Raw genomic sequence first — 25,096 nt, forward strand, 5'->3', positions numbered from 1 at the left:
CACAGACTTGCAATGAGATTTTTATTCAATTTACATTTTTTACATTTACAATGCAATTTTCCCTGGCATGTTATTTTTCTTGTAAGTTTCACTAAAACATGATGTAGTCAGTAAATTATATTGCTAAATATAAAACAAAAAATAATAAATTAAACTAGAATCAAATTAATTTTTTTAAAGACTGGGTCAATATACACATTTGATTAGAAACTAAAAATTTTAAAAAATAGAAAACACCAATAATTTTGAAATGGCTTTATAAATTGGAAAAACATAAGAGTAGAAAATGTACTTGGAAAATGAATATCAGTTTCACCATAACTTCATTGGCATTTGGGCATTCAACAGATATTTATTCAATGCTAAGTTACAATCATGGCGCTGGGTGCTCAGGAAAAAGTAGTCAATCACACAGAAATAGTTTTATCCCTCATGCAACTTTTATAACCTAGCAGTGTAGAGAGTCTGTGTGTGTTTCTACACAACCCATTGTATATCCATGTTTACATTTGCACACACACATACATATATACATTATATACATACTTATGCATACATTCTAATAATTCACAAATTAAATGAGATTACATCATTGCAATTTTAGCTGACATTTGATTTCTTGTGAGTTTAAATATTCTATTATGATTTTGCCAGTTATATTTCTTCTAAAAAATGGCTATTCATATCTTTAGTTTTGGCTTAATAATTTTTAAATCAATTTGAATGATATATTCATATAATTATGGCCTATTTACTAAAATGTTCCTCAGCTTTATATACATATATGAGAAACATCTATCTCTATGGGCATTGATAAGTTATTATATAATCAATCCTATCAATCTTTTCTTTTCTAACCTGTGTTCTTGTTTCCAAGCTTAGAAAGTCTTACCCAGCACCCTCCTCCCCCTTCTTCCACCAACCTGAGTATAACAGGGAAGGAAGAAGGGGAAGATAGCATGTTTTGAGACCCTATCTCTTTGTAAACTGATTTATATGTGTGTGGTTCTTACCATGTATTTTTTCATAGACAATAAGAATAGGATCATAATATACCTACTGTCTTGTAACCTGGTATTTTTGCCTTTCTTAAAATAGTAAACATTTCCCATGTCAATAACTACAAATGTAGTCATGTTTATTGGCTATATGTATATAATTTATTTACCTTTCAATTAATAAGTGCTTAGGTTTGTTTCAAATTAAAATTAAGGTTGACATAGACATCTTTGCATATTATTTTTGCTCAGGTTTGTCCCTTAAAATCTATTTTTATAAATATAATTTTAGGGTCAAAAATGGGGGGGCCAAAAAATTAAATACATTTTTTTTTAGATTTCTCTATATATGTTGCCAAAGTGCTCTCCCAAGTGATCATGCATCTGGGAATAGATGACAGTCTAAAGGCAGAGAGAACTGGGAGAGTATAAGGTCATAGACACTAAGATGGAACAAGTTGGCAGGTGGTGGCTGAAGCTGAGTCACGTGACAACCACAGAGTTCAAGAGACCCAGGCAAAGCATGAATGGGCCAGGTAGATACATGTTGAATTCACCCAGGAGGATTCAATCATTCACTCATTTATTTGTTTGCTAAACAGTTACAGGAGGGCTTCCCATGAGGTAGACAACTGTTTAAGAAAAACAAAACATAAAAATTACTGTTTTCATGGAATCTATTCATATTACAGTGGAGGAAATAGATAATAAGTAAATAAACAAGATAAAATATGGAGTATGTCAGATAGAAGAACTTTAAAAAAGGTAAATCATGGTAAAAAGCAACAGAGACTGCTAAATTGGGAGTCTTTTTTAAAAAAGATGTCAGGGAAAGCCTCACTGAAATGGAAGTTAAGTGAGAGCCATGTGGAAATCTGAGGGAAGAATGATTCAGGAAAAGGGAACAGCATAAGCAAAGGCCCTGAGGCAGTCTGTCCAGTGTGTTGGAAAAGAAGCAAGAAGACCAAAGAGTGTCTGGTACCAATGAAGGAAGATGAGACACATGGAGGTTGATGGAGAATAATGAGTGGTGAGTCCAGAAGAAAAGAATGAGCTTCAAAGGGGGAAGTTATTTGACAAACCAATGGACAAGTGGTAGTTTGAAAGTAACAATGACAAAGTAATTTCAGGTAGGGCTAAAAGAGAAAGAAGGCTTCTGTGAAAACATTGAGAGTGAAAGGCAGTTTCTTAAAAAATAGTAATAATAATTACCAAAGTCACAGAGTGCTGATGCTAGTTTGTTTTGTGATGGTGGGGAAAATGGGGTAGAGAAGGTTTAAGAACAATAAAGGAAGAATAGTTTCAAAATTATGTGATGGTAGGAAATGGAAAATGAAGTAGAATAAAAAAGGAACTCGCCAGTGACCTAGCCAGTTAAGTGGGATGAATACCTACCTAAGTGGTTTCCAAGAAGCCAAGTGTGGTATTCAGGCAGGAGAGAGAGAGAGACAGAGAGAGAGAATGAGAGAGCATTTTAGGAAAGATGGAGTAATCAACAATGGCAAATGATGTTGAGAGGTTGAGTAATTCAAGTACTGAGAATTGACCTTTGGATTTAGTAAGATGTAAGTCATTTAGTGCTCTTGACAAAATAGTTTTAGTGGTATGTTGAGACTGAAAGTCTCAAGAGGAGAAAGGAGATAAGGACAAATTGACAGTGAGTCAGACCAAATAACTTGGGGCATTTGGCTTTAACGGAGGGCATTTCTAATATACAGTGAGAGATGGAGGAGGACAAGTTCTAGGGAATATTTTTAGTATGGAAGATTTGGGGGTTTGAGAGAACCCAACAAAAAACATCCCCTTCATCTGCACACATTCTGAATCTACTGAAAGGTAGGAAACAGGCAGTTCAAGATCAAAATATTACTTTCATTACTCTTGGGGGCAGGTGGATTTAAGTCAATTAGCCAGTTGTGATTGACAGTATTTTACAGAGAAGTAGGCAGACTTACCTGCCCAGTTTCTGGCAGTGCTGAACAATTGTAAACCTTCCCTATTAGAATTTGTCCTTGTAACACTTACAATGTGAAGAAAAGGAATAAAATGGGAGCTTTCTTTAGGGAAATGGATTCCAAAGAGGAAAGAGATGAAGAAATAACTGAACTGAGCTTTTTTATTCACCAATCAGATAACTTACTCCTCCATCCCTGGAGAATGAAAGAGTAGTTCTTCTCTATCAAGGGATGACCTACTAGTTCTGCTTGTTGATAGAACTGGCCCTATAGAAAAGGGGAAACTGGGATTCAGGAGAGAAGGGAAGACCAGAGTCCTTGACCACATTATAGGAGGTAAGAGCCAGTACACAAGCATTTGACAGCAACTAGGAAAGTTTATTTCATTTACCAGGAGAGATGGCAGAAGACAGAAGGACAGATACAATTAAATTGACAAATTTGGTGTTGGAAGATATATTTTTCTCTTCTGATTGCTCTTATTTCTCAGAGAAATAGCAAGGGAGATTATCGGTTATGACTGAGAAAGGGAGAATAAGTTTGAAGAGACAGAAATTGTGAAATAATCTTCTCAAAGAGTAGGAAAGGAAATTGACTAAAGAGATGAAGAAAATTGGCTGAGCAGTGCTGAGGATCCATTTGAGCTTTGTGGCTGTAGATTTAGAACAAGTCTATGCGGTATGACAATAGAGTTTTTCCTGTGGCCATACTCTGCTCAGACGCAGGAAAAGAGGAAGCAGAGAGTTTCATTTAACCAGGGTTGTGGTTTGCCAGGTGACTCTTACAGAGAGAAAGCAGGAAAAGGGTGTTTAGGCTGTATGCAAGGTAGGGATGGAGCATGGAACTTAGTCTAGTTTAAAAAGATAGAAATGAGAAGAGAGGTACATTCCCTTTATGTTAAAGGGAATAAAAAGGTATGGGCAATGAACTGAAGTTCCCGATGGACCAAAGAAATGTGATTAGAATACTCGGGTAAATGTGTAGGAAAGCTAGGAGTGATTGTCAAAGAATAGAATTCTTGAAATAAAGATTTGGAGATGTTAACGACAGTGATGAGGTCTGCAGTTTAACCATGAAAATAAGTGGCTGAGGTGGATTGGTTGAAGTCATCATTTCAAGTAAAGAGGTCAAGGTTCTGGGAGGCTGGTTGTTTCATGGACCATCTATATTATTGAAAGTCACCAAAAATGATGACAGGAATAGTTACAGAAAAAGACCATGAACCAAGAGCTAAAAGCTTTGATGAGCTGTATGGCTGAAAGATCAGGAAATGATTACAAGAACAAGTATAAGGTAGTTTTGTCTAATCGTGTATGCTTCAAAATATTTGGAGGTTTTGAGAGAAGACTGAAAAGAGCTGGAAAACAATGATGAATTAAGAGGGCACCAACAACTATCTCTTGGGTCCATAGCGTGAACACTGTGAGAAAAAGCTGGTACCACTCGAGAGGGGTTCAAGGAAAGGAACTGGAATCCACTTTTCTTGACCTATTTAGATAGATCATAAGATAAAGGGGAGAATCAAGTTTTAGGCAGATCAGAAGAGAAAGGAGTGAATGTTCAGAGGGGATACTAGGGGTGTGGAAGATTATGTCAAAGAACATAAGCGACAGAGAGCAGAGTAGAAGGATTTAGATGATGCGGGATGCAGACCCTTATATGTGGAGATATTTTTGTGTTCTTTGATGGCCTGGCTTTTTGAACTCCTGGAAGAGACTGAGGTATATGAGATACAATAGCATTAGTACTGTTGTTTTCTTAGGGGAAGGTAGGTCTTCAATTCCATTTATAGTTTTTTTCTTGGTCATAATAGGGAATGTCTGATAGTGAGAGTGGTGGTCTTAGCATGGTCCTATAGAAATATGGAAAAGCTCCTAAAACCCAGCTGAGAGTCGTATTACAGTGTACTGAGCTACACACTTAGTTAACGTTTTCCAGAATTTTCTTTGATATTCTGGTTTGTTTATTCGATTGTATGTAATGCAATAATATATTGCAAAATATAATATTCGGTATTAATTCTTTTTTTAAATCCTCACTCGAGCATATGTTCACTGATTACAGAGAAGGGAAGAGAGAGAGAGAGAGAGAAACATTGATCCGTTGCCTGCCATACACATCCTGACCGAGGATGGAACCTGCACCCTAGGTATGTGCCCTGACCAGGAATCAAACCCACAGCCTTCTGGGTGTACGAGATTATGCTCCAACCAACTGTGCCACCCAGCCAGGGCTTAACTAGTTCTAAAGATTGATCTGGAGCTTAGTAAAAGCTATCAGAATTCTTCTCGTCTTTCCACTCAAAAATAAATTCTCTCCCTCTTCTGAATTTTCCATAACCCTTGAATCTCTCTCTTGTAACATTGTATCATAATTATTTCTGTGAATGCCTTATATCTATGACTTAAACAATTTTCTATTACAGTGCAGTGCTCAACACTGTATATTACATATAGAGGATCTTAAATATATGTAAATGTATAAATTTAAAAGCAATGAACAAGCTGGGAATCAGGATATCTGCATTAGAGAATCATTCTGCGTCTCCCTATGCACATAACATTGAGTAAGTTATACAACTTCTCAAATTGCATCTGAAGGGTGGTAATAACTGTCCTGTCTACCTACAGGCCTCTGAAGTTGTAAGAAGTGTGAGAATTAGATGCAGCATTGGAAAATGCTTTGAAAAGTAATTCTAAACAAGCTATTTCAAAACTGACACTCAAAACAATATTATCATTCATTACAAGACAATTTGAAGAAAGCACTTTATTTTACGTTCAACAATTATTTTTTGGTTAAGACTTATCTGGAAATAAAAAGCCTGGATGGGACTGAGATAACACTTAGGCTCTCCCATCCTGCCGTCCTTAGAATACCTCAGAAGACAGCAGCCATGACTGACCATCGCTTTCAACTCCAAATTCAACAAACTTTTCCCATGGCTCCTTACCATACCTGAAATCCCGGCACTACTAAGTTATTCCCTGGAGTTAAACAAAGTCCTTATTTTCTGTGTTATATTTCAAAGAAAATAGAGGAACAGAAGAATAGAACCATACCTGTGACTTGGATTTGAATTCCAATTTTGCGATTTAGTGGCTCCATGACTGTCACAGTTTCCTAATTTGTAAATTAGATTAGTGATAGTATCATCCTCCTATATCATGGAGACAAAATAGATAATGTGTAAGATATCCATGTAGCATTTTGGTATGGTGCCCGACAAACGCCAATATTCCAATAAATGTCAGGTATTTTTTAAGTCATTATAAAATCTTTAATAATATAGTGAGAATGATAGATTAGGTAGAAAAACAAAGATATAATACAGAGAATCAACAAATCCAAAAGACTGTTCTTGGAAAAAGATTAATAGTATAACCAAAACTATGGGGGAAATCAATCAAGGACAAAACAGAAAGAACACACAATGCAAGAAACGAAAGAAGAATATAACTGCAGATACACCATAGATTAAAATTTAATAAGAGAATATTATTAATACTTAATGCCAATAAATTTGAAAACTTAGACAAAATAGATACATTTCTAGAAAAATATTATAAGTTACCAAGCATAGGAAGAAACAGAAAGTTAGAATATTTCTATAACCATTAAAGAAATTGAAACACTAGTTTCTTCTCACAACAGGTTTACATAATTTTATAAAGGAGTTATAACAAAGTTTCAAGGAAGAGATGATGTCCTTATTCAATCTACAGAAGAATAAAAGAGCTAATACTCCCCAACTCATTTTGCAAGATGAGTATAGCTTTGATATCAGAATAAGCAATAAGAACATGAGAAAATAAAATTGCAGGTTAATTGCACTAATAAACATAGATTCAATAAATCTCACCAAAACCAAAAAACAAAGCCCATTAAAACAAAAGAATACAATATATAACAATGTGTATAAAATGTTTATTGAAGAAATAAAAGGTTGGAACATTATAAATCTATTGGTATGATTTAACAGATTAATATACTTAAGAAAAATCATATGGTCATCTTAACAGATGCAGATAAGGCAGTTGATAAAATTCAATAGTCTTAGCAAAGTAGTAATTGAAGGATTCATCCTTAACTTGATTGTGTCTACTTAAAATCAGGGTAATGGAGAAAAATAAGAAGTATTCCATTTAAATTCAGAAAGGTGAGGATACCTCCTATTACTACTTTTATTCAACAATAAAAGTAATAATAAAGATTCCTAAAGACCTTAGCTAGAAGAGTGAGGCGAAATAAAAATGTAAAGATACGGAAAGGAACTGCAGTAGTCTGTTTGGGCTGCTATAACAAAATATCATACACTGGGTGGCTCAAACAACAGAAATTTATTTCTCACAATTCTGGAGGCTAGAATTTCCAAGATCAAGGCACTGGCTAATTCGGTTCCTGCTGAGGGCTCACTTCCTAGCTTGCAAGTGGCCATCTTCTCTTGCTGTGTGCTCCCGTGGCAAGAGAGACAAAACAAGCTCCCTGTTTCTTCTTATAAGGGCACTAATCCCATCGTGAGGCCCCCACCCTCCTGACCTCATTGAAACCAAATCACCTCCAAAGGCCCCATCCGCAAAGTACATCACATTGGGAGTTAGGGCTTCAACACATGCATTTGAGGGCGGGGGCTGGGGTTGGGAGGGAAAACACAGTTCAATCCACTGCAAGAAGATGTCAAACCAGAGAAAACCAAAATGGATCTGCAAATACTGTTGATAATTGTGATTAACAAAATGACTGGAGTAAGATTAACATGCAAAGATCAGTCACATTTCATTCCACCAGAAACAAACCAACAGTAAGTATTTCAACATATAGAATTTAAAATAGCATTAAAAACATAAAACACTAAGAATAAATCTTAGAGAGTATATATAAGAATTCATGGAGAAAATTAGAAAATGTTATTAAATATATAGCATTAAAGAAAATCTAAGTAACTTCTAGAGAGAAGACATTATGTGAAGTAAAATGCAACAGAGAAAGACAAATACAGCTGACCCAGAATAGCACTGGAGTTAGGGGTGCCATCTCCTCCCTTTCCCACAGTTGAACATGCACATATAAATTTGACTCCCCCAAAACTTAATAGTAGGCCCTTGGTGTTGGCTGGGGAGTGGTTTCAGGACCCCCTGAGATAACAAAATCTGCCGATGCTCAAGACTGTTATATAAAGTGTCATAGAAGAATGCATACAGTTGGCCCTCTACATGACAGATTCCAAACCTCAAACTGCAAATGCTGTTTTCAGTCAGCAGTTGGTTAAATCCACGGATGTGAAACCTGTGGATACAGGGGCCCAGCTGTATTGAAAAAAATCTGCAGGTAAGTGGACCCGCACAGTTTAAACCTGTGTTGTTCAAGGGTCAGCTGTACTGTATGATCTCACTTCTATATGAAATCCAAGAAAACTGAAGTCGCAGAAACAGAGAGCAGACTAGTGGCTGTCAGAGGCAGGAGGTGGGGACGGAGGAAATGGGTAAAGGGGGTCAAAAGGTACAAACTTCCAGTTATAAGATGAATAAGTACTGGGGATGGAATGGACAGTATGGTGACTATGGCTAATAACACTATTTGTATATTTTAAAGTTGCTAAGACAGTAGCTCTTAAAAAGTTCCCATCATAAGAAGAACAATTATAATTATGTGCAGTGATGGGTGTTAAACTTGTGATTGTTTTGCAATATATTCATATATCAAATCATTATGTTGTACACTTTAAACTAACTCAATTTATTTGTCAATTATATCTCCATCTTAATAATACTGGAAAATAAATAAATAAATGCAATTTTAAAATAAAGAACTTATGTTCAGCAAAGGGCACTGTGAACAAGTTAATAGACATATGATATAAAAGAAAACAGACTAAAACAGACAAGGGATTAATACTGAGAATATGTAACAATGTCTTGTAAATCAACAACAAAATCATTCCAGATAACCAACTAAGTGACAGAAAAGGAAACCCAAAAGGCAAATAGGCTTGTCACGAGTCTCAAAGTTATTAGTTGTAAGCAAAATGCAGATTAAATGAACCGACAACCTTTTATAACTGTAAGACTGGAAAGTCAGATAATGTGGCAGGAAGGTGGAGATGGGAACTAAGCACTGCAGCCATTCTGGGGAGAAATCAGTCAGAATAGGGTCCTGTGAGGCATAGCCACACTGTGACACAGCATTTCTGCCTCTGAGTGTATTGTCCCCACAAAAATTCCCCTACACTTACCTGTATGAGGCTGTTTGCGGAACCATTATTTGCATATAAGGGGGTGGAGTGAGTTGAAGGTAACCTGGGTAACCATAACTGGGAGAGTGAATAGGTGAAGCAAGATAGCTTCAAAGGATGGAGTTCTATGCAGCAGGTAGCAAGCACTGTCCAGATATGCATATAAGCACTTTAAATGTATCTGAAAAAGAGAACTGAGACTCAGAAAAAACTAAGATATGATATTATACAATAACATTTATGGAAATTAAAATACATGCAAAAGCATATGTTACAAAAACCAATGTCACCCCAATAAATTCAATAAAAAATTAAATGAAAAGTGTTACAAAGTCATAAAAATAAATTGCATTTAGCTACATATTGAAAAAACACATGCAAATGAAAAGATTCATATCAAATTAGCATGCTTGCCTATGGGGGCTGGGGGAAGAAAAGGAGAGAGGAAAGGAGGAACAAAGGAATGAAGGAAGCATGTTTGAAGATTTGGATACTCTATGTTGTAAATATATCCATTTTCTCCAAATTGATTTATAGATTTGACAAAATTCTAATATAAATTCCTGTAGAGTTCTTAGTGAAACTTGACATGTTGATTCTAAAATTTATGAAGAAGCACGAAAGGTTAAGAATAGCGGCTATACTCCCAGGGAGGAACAACAAGGCAAGGAGACTACAAAAAGCATGACATCACACAGTTGTAACAGGTAAGAACATGATCTTGGCACATGTAGCAAACGGACTCGTGGAATATAATCTAGGACCCCGTGTATATGGAAACCTGGTGTGTGACACAAGGGGGAGGGCAGCGTAGACTGAGCAAAGATAGTAATGTGATGAGACACTTCATTATCCATTTGGAAAAAGAAACTCTTCCCACGTCATGCATGAAACCCAGCTACAGATGTATTAGAGACCTACATGTGAAAACGAAACTTTAAAAGTTCAGGAGACAACATAGAGTAGCTTCATAATCTTGATGTCAGGCACAATTCCTTAAACAAGTGGAAAAAGATAACTATAACCAGAAATTGTTGGTAATTTTGACTGCATTGAAAGTAAAAACTTCTGTTATCAAAGGGCTTCAAAAAGAAGGTAAAAAAACATTTATCATATGTAAAAACAAAAAAAAAGTGTTCATATCTGGAATGTAGTTTTTTAAAGAATTATATACCAACAAGTAAAAGACCAAAAAAAAAAAAAACCCAGAGGAAAAGATAGGAATTCAAAAAAGGAAGTATGAATGGCCAATACACATTAATAGATGTTCAGACTTGTTCCTATTCAGAGCAGCACAAATTAAAATCCTAATAATGTTCTATCGTGTACCCATCAGATTGGCAACTATTCGAGTCTGGCAACACCGAATGCTGGCGAGGATGTAGGACGGCCTGATCGGTCATATATTGCTGGTGGGAATGTCCATCTGTACAACCACTTTGGAAAGCAGTGGCGTTAGGTAGTGTAATTGATGGTAGACCTATGCCATGACCCCGTTTTTTCACACATGTTTTGTACCTAGAGGATCTCATGCACATGGACACCAGGAGGCAGGTAGGAGAATGTTCACGGAAGCGCTGCTCACGTCAGCCGGAGCAGTCAGAAAGAGCTCAACGGCTATTGAACGGTAGAATGGGTGATACATTGGGATGCAGTCATAGCATGAAATGCTCTACCACGGCGGAAGTGAACCTCATTCATTCATTCATACTACACTCAGCTACATTCATGATATACACAACATACATTAGCACAGATGAATCTCATAATCATATGCAGTGGAAACAGTAAGTTACAGATATTGACATTAAGTATTCTATTTATGTAACTTCTGAAAACATGTAAGTACAACAATGCTTATTCAGGGATACTTACATGTATAGCAAAGTAAACACAATGAGTTACAAACATTAAAAAGAAGGGAGAAGAACTGCGGGTTTGTCAAAGGTATGAAGAACTTTCCCTTTTTTCTATCTTTATTTCTTAACCTGCATGCTATATACATGGGTGCTCACTTATTTTTCTGTTTGCTATATAGTTACACATACATATACAGACACACACAAAAATATATATGTAAATATGCTCATTCACATATTTATGCTCATTATATCATATTCAGTTTTTACTTTTTAAATTTTTTTACTTTTAGTTATCAATTTGCCAATTTTATATTGAACACAGCCCTTACTCAAGCTAATTAGTTACAGTTGACGTACAAATTTACTCTTTTGTATGTATGTAACATTTCATAGTAAAACTGCAAAGGAAGAAATAAGAAAGCGAAGCCTCCAGTTAGCATACAAAAGGTTTCCAGTATCAGCTAGGGCAATTGATGGCCGTGCGCAATTCCTTCCCTAAGTCTGGAAACCTTCCCTCACTCACCTTACCCTGTGGCTTTATCCTAAAATAATTCCAAAAAAGCCCGGGGCCGGAATGCACACGTCTACACAGGTTTACACACACACAGCACAGCCACTGGTGTCGCCCTTGTCTCCCCTTCTCTGGCTTCACTGCGGAGGCTAGCAAATTAGCAGGCCTCCATCACAGATGGAGGGGGTGCCGTGGGGAACAAAGCCAGCCAAAATGCTGAGCCATCCAGATTTCCTTCTAGACCTGAGGGAGGAGGGGCTCAGGCACTGGAGGGGAACTTGGCAGCGCCTCCAGGGTTTTCCTGCCAGAGGGAGCTGTTTGAAAAGCTCTCAGGAATGCTGGCCTGGGGGAAGGCTTGGGTGGAGCTGGCCTTCTGAGAGCAGTATCAGGCATATCAAATACACTCACCATTCTGAGATTCCTTCTTCCCTTTGGCATTGCTAAAAATGGAATCAGCTGCAAACAGTTTGTGACTGTGTATGGTAATTTGCATAAAGCTTGTTAAGTGTAACATTTAGCCAGAAACATGGTATGGTCTGGGATCAAAATATTATTTTTAAGATGAAATGGAGTAGCATTCTGGCAAGCCAGTGCAACCTCGGAGGATTGCCCAACCTTTTTTAAACTTTGTTTTCTCCCAAGATACCTCTCCAAACACTTGCAACAGCTAAGCAGGCCTTTGCAGTAGCTTGCCATGCTGGAGGTAAAAACACATCACAGCTGTAGTCGGTCCCGTGGACTACCTCTAACAGGACCCTGTCAGTCCTGAAGCAGAGTTTGGTGAAGTCCAGGAGAACTGGGTAGATTTTTAGAGTGAGTCCAGCTTTTGAAATCATCGTGTTCTTCCTACAGCTTTTCTTCTTGTGAACTGAGACCATTTAACAATAGAACAAGTTGCATTTAGGCCTTTTACTAAAATGAAGTTTTGACATGGTTTGCCTGCTTCTGGCGCAGAGCCAAATCTACCTCTGCTAACAAATAAACTTTAGATGTTTTGAATTAGAAGCACTGGAAAACCTAGAGCCCAACCTGTCAGCTGTAATAAATTTGTATTAATTCTAAGAACTGGGAAGCTTTAAAAGAAAAAAGAGCTTTTGGGGTTTTTCCTAGTCATTCATGTGTGTTACCAGATACAATAAAATCATACCTCCTTGTGTTTTATTTCGTCATCACGAATCCTGACCTTGAGGGACACGCCGTTGTGTGTCTTACTGATGGACTTAGCTTGAGTAAGGGCTGTATTTAATATAAAGTTGGTAAGTGGTTAGCATGACCTGGATCTCAAGTTGGCATTTGCTGTCTCAATGTACGTGGGCTGCTATAACAAACTCTCGTAGCCTGGGTAGCTGATGAACAACATCAGTTCATTTCTCATAGTTCTGAAGGCTAGAAGTCCTGGGTCAAGGTGCAGCATGATTGAGGGAGGATCCTCTTCTAGGCCCAGACTTCTTCTTTGTTGTATCCTCACATGGTGAAGGAGGGGCAAGCTAGCTAAATGGAGCCTCTTCTATAAGAACATTAATCCCATTCTGGAGAGTTCCACCCTTGTAATCTCCCAAAAGGCCCACCTCTGATACACTCACTTTGGGCATCTTGATTAGGGGGGATGGAGACATTCAGCCCATACACTTGTGTTGCTCCCCCAACCTCCGAATTGCTTCCCCTAGATGCCTAGCACAAATCAGAGAAAACTTCAAAAGTGAGGAAAGGAGAGATTAAAAATGGAATTTAAAAAGGGAGGAAGGAGAAAGAAGAGAAAAGAAAGACGGGGAGCGAGAGCTAGAAGATGAAGGTGAAATAAAGACGGCATGACGGAAGAGAAAGTGGGGGCGAGAGAAGCAGGGGAGGAAAAAGCGAGATGAAACATCCGTGTCACGCCCCGAACTGAGCAAGTTCCTGCGAGCCTCTGGCAGGCTCCCAGTGACGCTGCCTCCTCCCTCTGGTAGAAGCATCGAGTCAAGGGCTTCGCTGTAAATTATTTTTACTTTCTGATTCCCTAAAAGAAAGCACTCTATTGCATTAACAAGTAATTCCAGCTTGGGACCTGTAAAGTCTAATTACGAGCTAATTCCCAGCAAGAAAGGGGAAAGGTGCCCTGTATCCCCAGCCCATGTGCTCATGCTTGACCTCTCGACCTTTCAGCAATACTCCTAGTATAAAATGGAGAGCTCTCAGCCAAGGTTTGCAGTAAGGAACTTAATCTGGAAGGTGTGTGATTTTTCTTTCCCCACTGAGTTGTGTTTATTTAACTTAAACACACACACAAAGTGCTTGAATTTAAGGCTTTTCGAGTGATTAAGCGGAGGCATGTTGCTTATCTCCGTACCTCTCCATAGCACGGTGACACATCAGGGTTTTCCGCCAGCGGTGGCAGCCCTCAGTGACCTCTGTAACAGGGCCATTCCTCCACATAATCACCGGCTCGTTGGCTTTGGTGCCACATCTTTTCTTCGTGTCGGCAGCCCTGAGTGACGATGTCACTCTTTCTTTACTGTGGTTCTGAGGACAGGCAGATAGGGAGTTTATTGTTTATTTGCTTAACAAAAAGAAAAGCTCATTTCAAAAGCACACAGGGGAGCTGGGCTGCACCAGCTAAATCCTACTTTTGGATTTGATGGGCTTCATTGAGGGTTTACATACTCAGTGAGGAAAATTGACAGACACTCAGTCTGTTCCATGTTGTTATTTCACATCCTATCCACTCCTCTGTTTTGTCCAGTTTGAACCCCTGGAAGGTTCCTCAGTGGTCAGAGCTCTGTCATTTCCCTAGGGGTACAACCTTAGCAATGTCACCAGAATGAAATGGTGAGAGATGGATGATGTCTTTGCAAATGACATTGGAAAAGAGAAACAATTCATGGTTCCATAGCTAGTGAGCTAACATTTACTTCATATTATGGGAGTGTTATTGAAAGGAAATAACAAAGAGTTGCACGTAGAGTCTAGCCTTACGCCTCGTTTGCTTTGTTCCACTCACTGTACCACACATCTTCACACGTGTGTCTTCCCCTCAATCCCCAGACCTAAGTGTCATTATCCCCATTTCACAGATGAATAACCTGACGCTTAAAGAAGTTAAGTGACTTGCCAAGATTATTAGCTAGTAAATGGAAGAGAAGGGATTCAAATCCTGGCTGATGGGCTCTAAAACGACATTCCTTATCTCTACCTAACTCATATCTTGAATTAGACTGGGTTCAAATCCTGGCTAAGCTGTGCTATATGAACCTATACTGATATATGACTATAAGCTGGTCACTAAACCTCCATACTCTGTTCCTTTACCATAAATGAAAATAATAGGAGCTACCACCATAGAGCTGCTGCGAGAATTAAATGAATTGATAAGAAGTTAAGTGCCTAGAACAGTGCACTTAACCATGCACACAGTAAGCTCCCAGAAATGTAGCTATTAAAAAAAATGTTTGTAATCAATAGATGTAATCACCCTTCGTTGTGCGGTACTTGTTACTTTCTCCTAGTTCTAGCAAATCTATTGTACGTGTGCCTTTTATTGAAAGCCTACTCAAATCTGTTCTGGAAGCAAAGTGGGTCTAAGTAACAATGCTAGAATTTTGCTGCACTGAAGGGTCTGTTGCAGAAGTGTTTCCCCGCCCCTTTGCAGGGGACCTGAGCAGGAACTGTCTGTCTACATGAGGACACCATCTCATGACACTGAAATGGTGCCCTCATAGCATTCCATCACCAAGAAGACAGGCGACAGATGATTAGTGAAAATAAAATTTTAGTTGGAAACTATTTGGAAATGGTTCTACTTTCACATATGGGCAAAACCTGACTGGAACTGGGGAGATCTTTCCTTCTTGGTTTCTTTTCAAGGTCTTGAGAAAAACTCTAAAAAACATCCCAAGCCATCTGGCCTATTTTTTCATCATTGTGACTTCTCAAAGTAAACATGGTCAGAGAAGGTATTTGGAAAGAAAAACAAACTAATAAAATTCTTTCAACTTCATAGGGTTGCCCTAAGTCACAGTCACTTATTTATTCATTTTTTCTTTGATTCTCCCAATCATTAATGCTGAAGCATCCATTATGAACAAAGAAGTGTGCTGGTGTGAGAAATTCAAAGACGACTGTCTTACTGGTGACCTTTTATTGAATCTCTGTTTATTTAGCACACTACGAGGAACAGAAAATTTTGCTCCAAAGAGCTCAAGCAAAACGAGAAATTTATTGGATGTAAATAAAACATCCACTGGTAGCTCCCAGCCTTCAGCAGGGCTTCATCCTGGGCCTCAATTGATGTCGTTTGGACCCATCTCGCCACCTCTGCCTCTCAGTTCTGCTTCCCTCTGCGACGGCTGTACACTCTGCAGACCCCCAGGGTACCTCCTCATGGCTTCGAGCCTGGCAGGGAGGGCACTTGTCTCTGCCAGTTCTCTAGCAAAGTCTCAGGATTCTTTCTAATTTGGTGTGTTTGAACTGACTCGAATCACATACCCATCTCTGACTGACTAGACCAGGAGCATTTGTTCTCCACTGGAGTCTGAAATAAGATTCACCTAAAGGTCCTGGGTGGTGAGACAGAAAGGGATGCTGCTCAGACGAAGACCAAGGTATTGTAACTGGAGAAAGGGAAATGCAGGGAAAAGAAATTAAATGTCCATTATGATTGGATGGCATAGAAATCTCTCCAAATCTATTGTCCTCTGATTTTTAATTGGGCTGAAGGCCGCATGGATAAAGAAATAAGCTCCAATTCTTCCCTTGAAGCTAAGTTGCTTATAGGACTAGGTTATGGGATATCAGCAGAAGGGTAGGATGAGGTTTCCAGATATCTTCCTTCAAAGACAGCAGGTGCTTGCCCTTTGCACCTCTCATCTTCATCCTTCTTTCTATTACCTGGCTGTGTTCAGAACAAGAGGCAGATGGCCATACCACAGGGCCAGCTGGAAGAAGCCAAGAAATGCCAAATCCAGAATTCAAGCAGAGATTGGTTTGACTTCATCTATTGTTTTTTCCACTGAGCCATTTTATCAAGGACTTGTACACAAAGAGTTTACTCAGCGACAGACATGAGACAAGTGTATAATGTACAAAGACGCATCAGAATGGAGTCTGAGCAAGTTCACAGCTCAGTATGGACTTTGTGGACTTGAAGTGGAAGCTTCCCTGCTTACTAAGTGTAATTACGGGCAAATGAAACCTTTCTAAGTCTCGGTTTTCCGCTATATAAAGTATATGATGATATTGCAAAGCTGTAATGAAATAATCGATGTAAAGTGACTAAAACAGTTCCCGGCACAAAAATTGCAGCAATTCTCTTCCTCTTTTTCCTCCTCCAAGTATGAATGTGAGAACTACCAGAAGAAAAGCACTACATGTTTTAAAGAGAGAAGTTCTTTTGAGCTGAGTCTTAAGAGTAAATACTATTTCATTTTCAGGAGGTATTCAGGTCCTACTCTTAGAAATTCTGGAGCTAAGCCTAGAAATATGCATTTTTAAAAGTGTCTTTGTTTTTTCTTCTTCAGGTGAACCATGGACAATATTTTAGGAAATGATTGGTTAGGAGATAACATTGGAGAAGTAGATGGAAGGAAAGAGAGGAAGGAAGGAAGGAAGGGGAGGAAAAGCACAGGATGAAGGTAAATATTGGAAAAACTCTGCTGAGCTACAAAACCTGAACTCAATAGTTAATGAAGACATTTTTATGTTTTTGAATAAAGTTTTTAATCCACCCTTTTATTTAGAAAAGGTAATCTGATAATTGTATGCCGAAAGACTTGAAGGAAGATAACTGAAGTAGGCATCTTATGTGTGTGCTGTTACAAGGTAGTAACACAAACAACTAATAGAAATTAGAAAGTTCTTTAAAATGCTGTTTGGAAGATGAATGTGGAACTTTGGCTTGAATGTGTTCTATTTAAGAGACCATCAGGACATGTAGCAGCTCATGAAAAGACAGATCTAAAGTTATTTAAGGAGAAGTCAATACAATTTTATGTCTCTGAGCCAATTTTGAGCATTCTTCACAACAGGTCTCTTCCTTTGCTGCTGGCTCAGCTGTGGCTGGCGGGAAGACCCTGAACCACAAACCCAGGGGGACCCGAGCACGGGCAGCATTGGCAGTCAACATCCATGAAGCCTGGGGACTGTAGGACATGCTGAGGCCAACTTGGGGCCTACGGGCCCCATGAAGATTCCTGTTTCTGGAGACACCAGACTTACTAAAGATGGCAATGCACTGCTTCATGAAAGGTAAATTCAATACCCAACAGCCTCCTTAATAGTCAAAGTAGCAATCGCCCGGGATGACATAACTGGTAACGATACCCCCTCCAATGTCCTAAGCATTGGAGAACTGCTGAAACAGGCGGATCTCTACATTTCTGAAGGTCTTCATCCCAGGATAACAGCAGAAGGATTTAAAGCTGCTAAGGAAAAGGTACTACAGTTTTTGGAACAAGTCAGAGTAAGCAAAGAGATGAACAGGGAAATGCTCATAGATGTGGCCAGAACATCTCTGGTACTAAAGTTCATGCAGAACTTGCTGATGTCTTAACAGAAATTGTAGTTGACTCCATTTGGCCGTTAAAACACAAGATGAACCTATTGAGCTTTTCATGGTTGAGATCATGCAGATGAAACATAAATCTGAAACCGATAAACCTTAATAAGAGATCTTGTTTTGAACCATGGAGTACGGTATCCTGATATGAAAAAAGAGTAGAACATGCAAACATCTTCACATACAATGTGCCATTAGAATCTGAAAAAAACTCAAGTGAACTCTGGCTGTTTTTTTTACAAGTGTGCAGAAGAGAGACAGAAACTAGTTAAAACCTGAAAGAAAATTCATTGAAGATAGAGTTAAAAGCTAACAGAACTGAAAAAGAAACTGTGGTGACTTAGATAAAGAATTTGTTGTTATCGATCAAAAGGGAATTGACCCATTTTTCTTAGATTCTCTCACAAAAGAAGGCATCATAGCTCTGCCCAGAGCTAAAAGGAGAACTATGGAAAGGCTGACTCTTGCTTGTGGCAGGGTAGCTCTAAATTCTTTTGATGACCTAAATCCTGATGGTTTGGGACCTGTAGGACTTGTCTATGAGAATACATTGGGAGACTAGAAGTTCACCTTTACTGAGAAATTAACAGTCCTCATTCCGTCATATTATTGGTCTAAGAACCAAATAAGCAAACACTCACCCAAGTAAAAGGTGCAATAAGAGATGGCTTGAGAGCTGTTATGATGCTGTTGACCATAGCTGTGTCGTTCCAGGCACTGGTGCAGTGGAAGTGGCAATGGCAATGGCAGAAGGTCTGACTAAATATTAGTTTACGGTAAATATGGGCAGGGCCCAACTTGGAGTTCAAGCATTTGCTGATGCTCATTTGCTCATTATTCCCAAAGTTTTTGCTCAGAATTCTAGTTTTAATCTTCAGAAAACACTACTTAAAGTTCAAGGAGAACATTCAGAATCAGGTCAACTTGTGGATGTGAACTTGAACACAGGTGAGCCAATGGTAGCAGCAGAAGCAGGCACCCAGGATTGCTATTGTGTAAAGAAACAGCTTCTTCACTCCTGCTCTGTGATTGTCACCAGCATTCTCCTGGTTGATGAGATCGTGTAAGATGGATTCTCTTCTCTAAAAGGTTGAATTGAAGCTTCCTTTGTATTATTGAATCATGAAGACTATACAGAGTGATCCTAAGAATACAGCTATGGAATTTTTGTCCTAGCTTCAAATGATTTTCAAATGAATTTTCTTTCTTAAAAATTTTAAATTTATTTACTGATTTTAGAAAGAGAGAGCAAGAGAGAAACACTGACTTGTCATTCCACTTATTCATGCATTCATTGATTCTTGTATGTGCCCTGACTAGGGGTTAACCCTGCAACCTTGGTGTATCAGGATGATGCTCGAGCCAACTAAGCTGCCCAGCCAAAGCTTCCAAGGAATTTTCTTTTCCCATAAGAAGAAAGAGTACTGGCATCTATTCAAATTCCAAAGTCTGAAATCATAATTACAGTATTTTTTAAATTACACTCAGTATTTACACATAAATCAGGCCATATTCACCCAATGCATAGGACATTTTGCTTTAGCTTTTGTGATATTAAAATACATGTTAGAAAACCATATGTTATCTACCTTATTAAATATTATTTGAAAATAAAATAAAGTAAAATTTCATGCCATTCTCCAAATTTTGGAGCTTTAAAAAATATCAATAACACCCACAATAAAGACAATAATTTGGGCATGGGTAATTATGGTTATTTCCATTCAACTCATTCAACCACCCTGGGGTCATATGGTGGTTCACACTGTCATCACTATCAGTTAGCAAGTAACTGAGCTACCTTGAACCAGTTGAAGAGCAAAGCAAAGAGGAATGTGTGTAACCCAATCCCACCACAGAGTGCATACAGTTGCCTATAGCTGAGGCTGCATGCCCAATCTTGTAACTTAATAATCTTGTCAAAGTAATTGGCCACAGGTGGTCCACACAGCTGGGTGAACAGCTGAGCCTGCTCACTACTTTTGAGGCTGTCTTAACAAGTTGCTTGAAGTTGGGTATGTATGATCTCCCTACTCTAGTGATTCTCACCCAGATGCAATTTTGTCCTTCTGGGAATATTTAGCAATATATGGAGACATTTCATTATCACCACAAGGTATTGCTACTGGCATCTAAAGGGTAGAGGCTGTCTTCCTGTAGTAATTTATTTTGTTTAGCAGAACGCAGTGACTGGGTTATGATCAGGAACCAAAATAAAGCAGACCTATCGCAGCCCTGAACTTAGGAAAAGTATTAATGGATCCTGAGCTTGGCAATGGAAATGTGTGTGTGTGAAAAATAATTTGCAAGCAGAGACAGTGATCGAAATCTGGACAAAGAAAATCGTTTAATGCTAAGCCCCAACAGCACAGGCATAGCAATGACAGAATGGTGAGTGAGTTGGATGACTGTTACCCAATAGCCTCCAATAAATGCACACAAATTGTGTGCAACAGGCACTATCCCTCTTCTCCCCCAAAAGTGAACAACAAAAAAACAAGTCAGGCAAATTCAGCCCTTTGCAAAAACTCATCCTGTAATTTTCTACAGATTGGCAGTGATCACAGGAATAGCACAACAAGAATATTGAAAGGGCAGGGAGGAAATGGCATTCCCAGGCACAGTCAGCCTTGGCAGCACTTCCCTCCAAGATGGGCATGGGGGACTTCCAGATGGATGGTATATTATCTGCCCAGTGGGCGGTCCTGGAGTAGCAAGTAGGGAGGGCTCAGCAGGACACAAAATGACAATAGGAACAATCACCCGCAGCACAACTCCAGTTCTAGTCTAAACCCCAGAAGTCCGCAGATATGAAAGCTCTAGAATTATAGTTTGGAAAGAGCAGAATAAGTAGGTTTAGAGGCAATGTAATCAGATTGTGCTGGAAAAAAGGTTGTCCTTCCTCTCTTTACAATGTTCCCTGCCCACCCACCTTACCCTTTAATGCAGTGTCAGGAAAACAGCCCTAGCCTCCTTCAAAGTTGGCTAGCATATTCCTGAGAAAAGACTTTGCATGCCATCAGCTCTAGAAGCAGTCACCTAGGGATTGGTGAGTACAGGTAAGGAAAGGTGTCTTAAGAAATACAAATGAAAGTTGGCCTCTTTGGGGTTTGTTAGTTTGAGAACTGAATGAGCAAAGTATCTTTCCCACATAGGCAAGGTGTTCAGTCATGCAAACCTTGTCTTTTTACAACTCTACCCTTTGTGTTGTTTTAATCACATCAATTGAGGATATTTCTTTTTTTAAAAAAATTCCGTGAATTTATTCCAATGAATTAACCTCTTTTCCATTCACTCCAAGGTTTTTGCTTAGGAGTAGTGGCTTGATTAAGGTTGGTTAGTCACTGTAGAGTTTTTGTCTTGTATTGTTTTTTAATTGAATTTGTTGGGGTAATATTAGTTTCAGGTGTTCAATTCTATAATAAATCATCTGTATATTGTGCTGTGTGTTCACCACCCCAAGTCAAGTCTCCATCCATTACCAATTATCCCCTGTTTACCCTCTTCTACCTCCTTCCACTCCCTTTTCCCTCTGGTAATCCCCATACTATTGTCTGGGTCTATGAGTTTGTTTTTCTTAATCCCTTCACCTTTTTCACTCAGCTCCCCAAAGCCCCTCTCCTCTGACTGCTGTCAGTCCGTTCTCAGTATCTATGAGTCTGTTTCTATTTTTGTTTGTTAGTTTATTATGTGTATTTGATTTCACATATAAGTGAAGTCATGTGGTCTTGTCTTTCTTTGGCTGGCTTATTTCACTTAGCATAATACTCTCCAGGTCCATCCATGCTGTCACAAAAGATAAGACTTCCTTCTATTTATCATGTACTATTCCAATGTGTAAATGTACCACAGCTTTTTTATTCACTCATCTACTGATGGGCACTTGGGCTGCTTCCAAATCTGGGCTATTGTAAATAACACTGCAATGAATGTAGGGGTGCATAAATTCTTTTGAATTAGTGTTTAAGGCTGCTTCAGATATATTGCCAGAAGTGGAATCACTGGGTATAAGGCAGTTTCATTTTTAATTTTTTGAGAATAACTCCATACTGCTTTCCACAGTGGCTACACCAGTCTGCATTGCCACCAACAGTGCATTCCCTTTTCTCTGCAACTTTACCAACATTTGTTGTTTGTTGATTTATTGATGATGGCCATTCTGACAAGGGTGAGGTGATATCTCATTATGGTTTTAATTTTCATTTCTCTGATGATTAGTGACGTTGAGCATCTTTCCATATGTCCATTGGCCATCTATCTGTGTGCCCTCTTTGGAGAGGTGTCTAGTGAGATCCTTTGCCCATTTTTTAATTGGATTGTTTGATATTTTTTAGTGTTGAGTTTTACAAGTTCTTTATAAATTTTGGATATTAACCCTTTGTCATTGGTGAATATGTTCTGCCATTAAGTGGCAGAACATTTTCATTTTGTTGATGATTTCCTTTGCTGTGAAAAAACTTTTCAATTTGACATAGTCTCATTTGTATATTTTTCCTTTTATTTCTCTTGCCTGAGCAGATGTAACAGCAAAACTATTGCTATGAGAAATGTCTGAGACCTTACTGCCTGTTTTCTTCTAGGATTTTTATGGTTTCAAGTCATACATTTAAGTCATTAATCCATTTTTGATTTTATTATTGTGTATGGTGTAAGAAAGTGGTCTCGTTTCATTTTTTGCACATATCTGTCCAATTTTCCCAACACATTTATTGAATAGAATATCTTTACCCCGTTGTGTATTCTTGCCCTTTTTTTGTCAAATATAAATTGACCATAAACATGTGGGTTTACTTCTGAGCGCCTTATTCTGTTCCATTGATCTATATATTTTTATGTCAGTACCATGCTGTGTTGATTACTATGGTCTTATAGTATAGTTTGATATCAGGTAGCATGATTCCCCCAGTTATGTTCTTCTTTCTCAAGATTGCAATTGCTATTCAGGGTCTTTTGTGGTTCCAGGTAAATTTTTGGAATATTTGTCATAGTTCTGTTAAATATGCCATTGGTATCTTGATAGGAATTGTATTGAATCTATAGATTACTTTGGGTATTATTAAGATTTAAATGATGTTAATTCTTCCTACCCATGAACACAGTATATGCTTCCACTTATTTGTATCTCCTTCAATTTCTTTTTCCAGTGTCTTATAATTTTCTGAGTACAGGTCTTTTACAACCTTGGTTAAATTTATTCCCAGGTCGTTGTTGTTGTTGTTTTCATGCAACTGTAAATAGAACTGTTTTCTTAATTTCCCTTTCTGATACTTTATTATTGGTATATAATAATGCAACTGATTTCTAGATGTTTATTTTGTATCTTGCTACTTTAGTAAATTCCTTTATCAGTCCTAGTATTTTTTTTTGTGGTGGAATCTTTAGGGTTCTCTATATACAGTATCATGTCATCTGCAAATGACAGTTTTACTTCTTCCTTCCCAAGATAGACTTTTCAAAATTTCTTCTTATCTGATTGCTGTGGCTAGGACTTCCAGTACTACGTTGAATAAGAGTGGTGAGAAGGAACATCCATCACCTGTCGTTTTTTCCCGTTGAGTGTAATATTGGTTGTGAGTTTGTGATATATAACCTTTATTACATTGAGGTATTTTCCCTCTATTCCCACTTTGCTGGGAGTTTTTATCACAAATGAGTGCTGGATTTTATCAAAAGCTTTTTCTGCATCTATTGATGTGCTGGCATTATTTTTATCTTTCTTTTTGTTTACATGGTGTATCACATTTATTTATTTGTGCATATTGTACCAACCTTACATCCCAGGAATAAATCCCACTAAATCATGGTGTATGATCTTTTTGATGTATTGCTATATTCCATTTGCTAATATTTTATTGAGAATTTTAGCATTTATGTTCATCAGGAATATTGGCCTATAATTTTCTTCTTTATGGTGTCCTTATCTGGTTTTGGAATTAGGATAATGCTGGCTTTGTAAAATGAGATTGGGAGTCTTCTCACCTCTTGAATTTTTTGAAATAGTTTGAGAAGGAGAGGTGTTAGTGCTTCTCAGAATGTTTGGTAAAATTCACCTGTGGAGCCATCTGATTTAAGATTTGTTTGTTGGGAGACTTTTGATCACTACAGCAATTTCATTAGTTGTAATCTATCTATTCAGATTTTCTGATTCTTCCTGATTGTATGTCTTCCAGATTGTCCAATGTGTTGACATATATTTGTTTGTAATATTTTCTTACAATCCTTTGTATTTCTTTGGTGTCAATTGTTACTTCTACTCTTTAATTTCTGATTTTATTTATTTGGGTTCTCTCTCTTTTTCTCTTGATGGGTCTAGTTAAAAGTTTGTCAATATTGTTCATCTTTTTAAAGAACCAGCTCTTGATTTCTTTGATCTTTTGTATTTTTTTTAGGTTCTATTTTGTTTATTTCTACTCTGATTTCTATTATTTCTTTTTTTCTACTTACTTTGGGCTTTGTTTGCTGTTTTTTTCTAGTACCTTTAAGTGTAAAGATAGATCATTTATTTGAGATTTTTATTGTTTCTTGCAGTAGGCCTGTAATGCTACAAATTTATTTATTAGGATTGATTTCACTGTGTCCCATAGATTTGGGGTTATTTTGTTCTTATTTTCATTCGATTCAAGTTATCTTTTGATTTCTTCCTTGATACAATTTTTAATCCATTCATTGTTTAGTAACATACTATTTAGCTTCCATGGGCTTGTGTTTTTCAGTTTTTCTTTACTTGTGATTGATTTGTAGTTTCTTATCATGGTCAGAAAAAATGCTTGAGATGATTTCAATCTTGTTAAATTTATCGAGATTAATTTTGTGTCCAAACACGTGGTCTATACTAGATAATGATCCATGAGCACTTGATAAGAATGTATGTTCTGCTGCATAGGAAAAAAAATGCTCTAAAGATATCAATTAAATTCATTTGATCTAGTGTGTCATTTAAGGCTGCCATTTCCTGGATAATTTCCTGTCTGGAATATCTATCCATTGATGTCAAAGAGGTGTTAAAATC

The 25,096-nt window shown here is 37.9% G+C and overlaps 1 pseudogene; it reads left to right on the forward strand.

Moving 5' to 3' along the window:
• The window catches only part of LOC112311049 (T-complex protein 1 subunit zeta pseudogene), a 92,304-nt pseudogene extending 73,123 nt beyond the window's left edge, over positions 1-19,181 (forward strand).
• The last annotated feature ends 5,915 nt before the right edge of the window (positions 19,182-25,096 follow it).

This window comes from Desmodus rotundus, chromosome 7, assembly GCF_022682495.2.
Source record: "Desmodus rotundus isolate HL8 chromosome 7, HLdesRot8A.1, whole genome shotgun sequence".
Taxonomy (NCBI): domain Eukaryota; kingdom Metazoa; phylum Chordata; class Mammalia; order Chiroptera; family Phyllostomidae; genus Desmodus; species Desmodus rotundus.